Source organism: Anneissia japonica, unplaced genomic scaffold, assembly GCF_011630105.1.
Source record: "Anneissia japonica isolate Jap-2015-1 unplaced genomic scaffold, ASM1163010v1 scaffold287992_len753583_cov170, whole genome shotgun sequence".
NCBI lineage: Eukaryota > Metazoa > Echinodermata > Crinoidea > Comatulida > Comatulidae > Anneissia > Anneissia japonica.
In genome coordinates this window covers 457,379-466,288 of record NW_022723469.1, presented here as the reverse complement: position 1 = coordinate 466,288, position 8,910 = coordinate 457,379, and the positions used below count along the sequence as shown (strand labels likewise).

Sequence of the window (8,910 nt, the reverse complement as noted above, 5' to 3'; positions counted from 1 at the left end):
TTTCATCTAATAATTGCAATAATTATTAATAACTGTGCATGCTTTTTTAAAGTTCGGGCAGGAGTTTATCTAAATACTTGTTTTTTATACTAGTAACTCTTTGTTTTTTTTACAAATCAACAATACTTTAATTCCGTTTCACATAGAAGATCATATCGAGTTTCGTAGTTATTATTTTGCTATCAAAAGAACGAGTAATAGTGTCCGCATTGAGACGCACAACAATATTGGGACAGGATTTTGACAACTTGTAGAGCAACGCCCTCTTACAACAACATGGTACAGAGTTGTGATATTGATTATGAGTATTTTGGACATCGCCAATAGAGGACGTTGTCACACTTTAATGCGTTTTTGTTTTCATTTAAATGACTATAGTTGTCGAGAATCAGTCGTGAACGATTCGACAAACGGGCAGCTCATCTGCAGCGTCGCAATTACTCACAGTTCGATAACAATGAAGTAATATTTGAGCGTCAATATATTTTTATGTAAGATGAAATTAAACCCACCGCTGGCATCACTTTAGGATTGGCGGAGAAACGTGCAGGGAAGATACCAGCTCGACAACCTGTTAGCACGAAGCAACCGGATTAGATTGCGTATGCAAACACTCTTTGCTTTCTTTGGAGAATTACATAATTCTGGTAAGAATATTATTTTAAATGATACCGCAATAATAGAGCACCGTGTGTATTATAATACAACACACATTGTGCTCTATATTATGTGCATGTTATGATGTTATTAATTAATTAATTAGTACATAAACAACTTTATACCGGCAATGAGTTATAGAAAATGACCCCTTTAAACTATGTAGATTGGTAAAGGCGTAAATCAAACTTCGATTTTCAATTTTATTTTTATTGCGACCTAGAATGCGAACAATACAGTAGAATGTTTACACTTAAAAAAATAACTATGTAGACAGGTGGAATCGGGAAGTCATCGATCGCTAACTTGACAATGCGTTTTGCAAATTAGTGTTAATACCCTTACGGTTTTAAACGAATTGGTTGATCATACTTTAGAGCCTACTAGGTTCTCAACCTTTTTCTGGTCCACTGACCCCCGTGTTCAATATCCACGTGGTACCGACCCGGTACTCAGAAATAGCAATGCGTACAGTACTTTAAAAATGTTTTTTCATGGTCGTATGTCGGCAGTTATCAAACGAAAAATAAACGAAAAAAAAGAAAGAAAAAGAAACGTATTTTTTTCTTCTGGAATGAATGCGACTTCGAGTATCTTCTAAAATCTGTCTCTTATACACATCTAGATGTGTATAAGAGACAGATAATACAGTATATTTTATTAGTGCCACTTTTCAAATTCAAAAAAAGTGAATGAATAGAAAAATAACTAAATCACAAAATACCAACAACTAATCCTATCATTACCCCTCTCCGCATCACAGAATAATACAATACTCCTCCCACTTTTGCCACTAAATTTTGAAAATTTGAATGCAAGTCAATGTTATGTGCTACTCACTTATTTATTCTGAAACTGTTGTGTCCCCACCCCCACCCCCGTCCCCACCACCCCCCCCCCCCCCTTTGAAAAATACTGGATCCGCGCCTGCATCACGTTTATGTACCATACAGTGTACTCACTACGCTTTTAATTGGATTAAGTTGCTGCACATTATTGACTGACACACTGTGTTTCCATGGCAAAGAGCTCGCAACGTGCATGAGTTGTAGAAGATGGTATACGCATCTTTGTTGATTGTGAGTTGAATGAGCCAAGGAGATACTCTGCAATATATTGATAGTTGCCTTGCATAGTTGACTTATTCCATTATGGTGGGATCAACTGTAAGCAGAATGTCATGCTTTGTTGTTATACTATAATTATTGGAAATTGGAAAAAGAAAAAGATGTGAAAAACAAGGTGGATGCTTGAATGAATTGTCTGAACATTATATCAATACTATTTTATATTATCTGCAACTATGATCTTCCTAATTATTATTACTAATATTATTATTACTATTGTTATTATTATTAATTATAATAATGTGTAATGATGATGGTAATGATATAATAATAATGTTGATAATTATTATGATTACGACAATGAAGATGATGATGACAATTATACTTCATAATGCATGTAATATAATAATAATAGTAATAATAATAATAATAATTATTATTATTATTATTATATTTATTATTATGCGAATGCAAAATAATATTGTCGTTGTACATTTTTTTTAAAAAGAAAGAAAAAAAACTAGCGAATATTATATTAGGTAGACAAATAGCACTCAATATGAACTTTAGTTTAAACGTGTTAACTGACTTTCGCCAGTAATTTATGCCAGGCTAAAAAGGTGAGCGAAGGTAACAAACGCATTAAATAGTGTTGAAAATCTGCTTTAATGTACTGACCAGACAAAACACATATAGTGTGATCTTAAGTAAAGTTCATCTCAGCAGATACTAAAGCAACAGTAGAAATCTACAGTAATTATTATTATGGCTCTTGGTCATTGCATCTTAATCTAACATCACCGGCTCCGTTGGGTATATGGATTGCGAGACTAAAAATATATAATCCATTGATGCCATAAATACCACGTACGCACGTATACTCCTGTGTGGAGTCTCGGAGTAGGCAAGATGAGCTAGAAAGGTAAGTGACATCATAGCGAGGGGTTCAAACGCCGGGGGCAGACAAACTCAGATTTTTCATAAATCTATCGTGGGCATCTCGTAACTTAGACAATGAAAGTTACATAATGTTTTTAGCAGAGTTACAAAAAGATACAAATACATATGAAGACACAGATATATTTTATTGTTATTTGTCAGAGGCATAAGATTGGTTGTGTTAATGGTGCAACATCACCTTAAAATTAAATAAATAAGTTGAAAGTACAAGAGAATCAACTAAAAGTTCGCGTTACAAAATGACACGATATATGAAGGTTGAAAGACCCAACCACAACATTTTCACCATCTACCCCCTAGACGACCAATTTGAAATATTATCGAAACTACATTAGAACTTTAACATAAAATCAAGCGAAAACAAAAGCACTCTAAAACGTTATAAAGTTGAATTTAAAAAAAAAGAAAAAAACTATTAGGTCTACCAAGTGAGAGATGCAAATTTCCCACATTAGGCCTAATAAATTAAAACCAAGAGATGATAGCGGAGACCATCCCATGTCTCATCCATGAAGATCCCTTGATTCATAGAAATGAAGTAGGAATGGCTATCAAACATTGCTAATGAAAATTCTGACAATGTGACTCCGTGTCTGACAGGAACTTAAATCAGGCAGATACATACGTTGTCACAAAATGTTTATAAATTTTTGAAGGTAATTATTATTATGTAGATGTTCCCAGACGAATATCACAAAATAGGTTGTCCTAGGAAATAAAGTCGTGCTGAAAATACTCACGACAGAAAAGTATGCGAAAGTATACAGAATTTTTGTTTTGGTGTAGAACTTTCGTTGCAGTTAAAAGTATTATAAAGGGATAATCAAGTCATGAGGAGTGGAGACCTCTGTTGTGATTGTCTCCAGTACTCATCATGACTGCTTGCACTTGTATTCTGATAGTATGATGGTATGATCCACCATCTCTTTTAATTTTGATGCTTCTTTTTTCATAAATACATAAACGCCTCCTTGACCTCTTTGCTCTCTTCACTTCATATACTGTATGATGATTATTTTTCTTCTAAAATACTCAATATATTCTCCTCTGGATTTATGATAGTGATATGGTTGTGCGATAACTTGGATCTGTGGGATCATATGCTACACACGACGACCGTGTAGTCGATCATACAGTTTCTCTGTGGTACTGATGTTAGTCTTTTTTAATGTCCAGGTACGTACTATAACATAACACTAGGCCTACAGACGATTCCTGATCGTTTTAGGGCTTTAGGCCTACTACTGGATGTATTTTGTTCTAAATTTTCTTCAATTGGTACAGATTCACTGTCATATTTGCCAGGATCTGGATAAGATACCGCCCAACACTCCAACGGAATAAAACGGGCAGGTATCTGGAAGGAAGCAATGAGGCAGCACACAGTAGTATCATGTAACAAGAAGCAAATTATACTCAAATATTGTAAATACGTGAAGTGGAGTCAGATACTCTATTTATTCTTTATCAACCAATTTAATTATCAGAATATCAGAAGATAGCTTATATGATATTACTTACAGTTTTAGTTTAAATATAGTTCACTCAGCACTTAATTTTTTTATTCTTTGATACCCCACATTATTTCAAATTCATTTTTGAAAATAAAGTTGACTTGCATTTTGTATCTTGCAACATTTCAATAAACAAATCTGTCCCTGCAGTGGTTGTTTTTTTAAGTTTTAAATTTTAGATAGTCAAAGATGATATACCATTATACTTTTTTTGGTAACAAATTAAATTCTAAGAAGAGGTCCTCAAATGTATAAGGTGGGCTTGGTCTAAAATCGTTGTGCAATGGTCATCTATTTATACGAAAGATTGAAAACAAACCCGGGAAACACTTCGCCTAAATAAGATAGGATAATACATACTCCAAGTATCGAAATGCACGCCATCGTGTCAGGATTCAGTATTTCGACATTAATTATGTCATAATCTGGACATAGTTCGCTTAAATGTCTTCATGAAAAGTGATGTGCCTTTCTAACATAGAAACAACATGATTCAATACCGAAGGGCACTAACGTCGGAATAATGACTGATTTTTTTTTTTTTTTTTGCTAACCAATTTCTATTTAATGTTTAAAATACCCTACTATATACTATAAAGCTTGAAGCAAAAGACCCAGTTGTACCATATACCATTGTGCTTTATATAGGCCTATTGTTAAGAACATTATGACCAGTTAGGTAAATCAATCGTATCATTAACTCTATAAGCATAGTATCATTGACTGCTTTGTTAATAATTTTTAGAAGTAGCTTATTACTCACACTGTAATGTTTAAATGGCTTTGAAAGGAATTTTCATCACTGCGTGATTGTACAATGGCCAATATGTGTCCGTGCCATCTAAATTTTAAATAATATTCAAATTCACAGAGATTGGTTAGCCTAATTCAGAATATGAATTAATAAATATATTTGTTTCTAATAAATTCTGGTGGCTTAAGGCTGTATAAGACGTTTCTGTAAATATACCTATCTTTTACCTGCTTACATGTTAGTTAGTCTATAGTCATATTTTATAGCACTTCTCTTAATGGGTATGATTGCTTTGACTGTCTTACTGGACAAATAAAAACAACTTTAGTGTAATCTGTGGAAACACCACATTATCTACCTGACCAGAGGCTAAATACAGTATAATGGTGAAGTTGTTAATAGATGAATAACATAAATGGTCAAGATTTTGGGAAAATGCATGCATCAGGACTTTAATTATGGTTTGTTCTTTGCTTGAATAGGAAAGAAAGAAAGAAATCCAACCTGACTGTACGTACTATGAAAGCAAAATCTATAGAGGTAGTATTTCACATATACATTTTATTAATAAGAACACATTTTATAAGAACACTGAGTCTGATGAAAAATACAAACAAAATAAGAACAAATTGAACCTAAAGTAAAATTTCAAATGAGGTTTTTATTTATTTATTCATTTTTTTAAAAGAAAAACTAACAAATCTTATCTGTGCATAATTATAATAAAAATTTTCTGTGTTTGAAAAATTAGAACATTTTGAGCCACAAATATTTCTCTGATCCTGGGCGAAACTTTACTGTGTATCTAAATCATTATTGAAATTATTATACATTAGATCTGTTTTAATTATACAAGCATGACAGTAAAGTAGTGATGTAAAGTAGTTATGAAATTAACATTATTATGTTGATATAACTGAAATTACTGCATGGTATTACGAGACGAACATTTAGAAATAACGTCAACAATAGGTTTATACCGTTAGGTTTATTCTCTCAGCTACCGGGAAGATGTGGTTGTTTCAGGTTCAAGTTCAATTTAATGTATTCACTTATTAAAATAACCAGAAGGGCCCCACTGGAAATAAGTCTTCTTCTAGACTTCGTGGGCTATCCTTGGTGTTTACACCGAATAAATCCAAATCCATAGTGCATCATCAGAAATTACAAGAAACAAAATAAGTAAAGTATAGAAAATACAAATAATGTCTGGAGAAAGCTAGAAAAGTAAATGACAGTTTCTAGTAATAGAGAAAATTTGTAATTTAAAAAAGCTGAATAGTATAATTATTTTAATCGTTAAAGAACACCGAAGATTATGTTAGTAGGTTTTGTATTGATTTTTATCAACTTATAGATTGCGTTTTGGGGCAAAATCAATACAGATGTGATCGGATCAATACGTGTGTTGTAATTTCTGATCAATATAGGCTACATACGGAAGGAAAATAATTGATTAAGGCTATTAATAGATTGCGTAGACCAGTGGGTTTGTTTACTTGTTCATAGTGTTAAAATACAGTACGTTGCTGTTTGTTTTATAATAAATAAAACATATTTTTATATTTTTTGGGGCTAGGCGTTTATCCTATATTTCGAATTATAATTATTTGGATTTGAGCTCGTCCTCATTCTTCGTCAAGACAGGGAGTTGTGAGTATGTAACTTACTCTCTGGTAAAAAATACGATCTAAACAAAGTAATTCTGCTGACTGATCAACTGCCTAAAATAATATGATAATCAGTATCTATAATTAAAATAACCTTCAGCGTTTAATAAATTTATATACAGAAATTATCCTTATTGAAAGTACAAATAATATTCACGAAGGAACATTGGTACATTTATTTAACTCGCAGGTATATGTATAGTCAATACATAATATTGCATAATAACAAACTGTGTAAGCTTAAAAAGCACATTGACTCTAATGATGCTTATAAGATAAACATAGAACTGGTAGACACACTAATCGGTCGTTGCATTAAGCCCTGTTCCATGGATATTTTTGCAAATGTCCCACAAAACGACAACGTATACACAGGTCTTGCTCCAATGAAAGACCGCTTTAAATTGAGACCGGTGTTTTAGTGGCCTTTAGCAGCTTTCGTATATATAGTTAGAATCCCTCTGATTAAAGCCGTCCTGTATCCTAACATCCAGATGTTATTTTGTTTAAACTACATCAGCCCAGAATGAATGCATCATAATAGGCGCGCGAACATCGTATGCCTTCTATAATATTATTGTTTATTAATATATTATTATTATTATTATTATTATTATTATTATTATTATTTTCATTATGTTATCATTATAATCAATTATGGTAGGTAAGTACGTTCTTCAATCATTTATTATCATAATTGCAGTTCACTGACACACACACACACTAATGTACTATGAAGCATAATGCGTATGCAGCCATCATGTACCACCGGCCTTTATCACTGAAATTCATTGAAAAACAGTTAGTAATGTAAGATTAATGACAATATTGTATTTCTTTATCATAATTCGAAGCGATGGATAATCCTCCAAGGGCGGACAACTCATAACACGTCTGTGTCCGCTGACATGGGCCAAATGATGGAGCCAATTTTCCGCAATTTATATTGCCACGTGTTGTGATCTTTCGAATCGGCGTGTATATTTTTTCTTGCATTTTGTTCTTTTAATAATTGCATATAATGAAGATTGTTTGAAAAGCATCATAAATTTAAGGTTCTACCTATTTAGAATCCTACTAAATGTACACTTTATAAAAAAGCTATTTGATAATTGTAAACACATAAGTGTGTATTTTACTCAATGGCATGCATTTATTATTTTTTCTAATTACAAAAAAAAAAGAAAAAAACAACAACAAAAAACTATGCGAGATATAAATTTATTGCGCGCTGCATCAAAGCCAACCAAAGATGGAAAGCGCAGTACGTGTACATTTTTCATAAGCATTACACTGATAAATGAAACGTTAAAACTGCATCAAATCACAATACAGTAAATAAAAGATCTGTAGGCCTACTATAGCTATAGAAATGTGTCAACACTTGAGGCTTTTATTTACACCGATCTCATATTTTTTTTTAACTTCGGTTGATGAAGTCACTAAAACGGAGACTAAATTTTCATACACATAAATGTGTAGGCCTACAAGCAAAAAGATTACTTACACACATTGTGTAGTAAAATGCGCACGTATGGCATACCGTTTTACTTGTGCGCATGCGCATTGTGTGACGATTTTTATTTGTTTCATATCCGACACTTTGCATATGGTCGTAAACATTCATTGTAATTTAGCTCGAACAATGTTTTTCACAAATTTGCATCCCCATAACCTCTTTAATATTCGTCAATTATACAACTAATTAACGGTGATTGAAATAGGTTACACTTGCATTCCCGACGCATTAAGCACTCAGCCATCAACTTACAGAAACACTCACAGGTGCTGACTTAACGCCAAATGCACATAAACTATACACTAAATTAAGAAAACCTTTGAATATTTTAGAACCGTGTACTCTAAATGCCCGGGTGGATCGTTTTACTATTTTAACTTAATGATTTCAGACAACATTTGGTGTAACTTATATTGAAACCTGCCTTCGTTTTTTATGAGAAATCGTATAACTGTCGGCATTTCGATCAAAATATTTACTGTAGTAAATGTCGCTGGTTCATGCATTGGTTACTTAGGTTAGGATTGCTCTTCATATACCGTACCATACCATTGCCGTCGCAAGTAAAGTCTATAACATTGAGAAGATATGCCGTATGATTAAAAGTGTGTTTCAGTACGAGAATAAACAATTATAAGAAAAGGATACCATGTATGGACTTTAGAAACTCTTTATTGGAGAAAAACCATTTTGACCTGTTCTTAAGTAGCATAAGTTGAAATATTCTTTTTTTTTTTCATATATATATATATATATATATATATATATA

The 8,910-nt window shown here is 32.5% G+C and overlaps 1 protein-coding gene across 1 annotated transcript in view; it reads left to right on the top strand.

The window, feature by feature from the left end:
• Nucleotides 1-368: 368 nt before the first annotated feature.
• Nucleotides 369-8,910, top strand: part of LOC117112212 (proto-oncogene tyrosine-protein kinase receptor Ret-like) — a 36,836-nt gene continuing 28,294 nt past the window's right edge. Inside the window, exon 1 of the mRNA XM_033255286.1 lies at nt 369-647. The gene's annotated coding sequence lies outside the window, so the exon portion shown is untranslated. The remainder of the gene's footprint in view (nt 648-8,910) is intronic.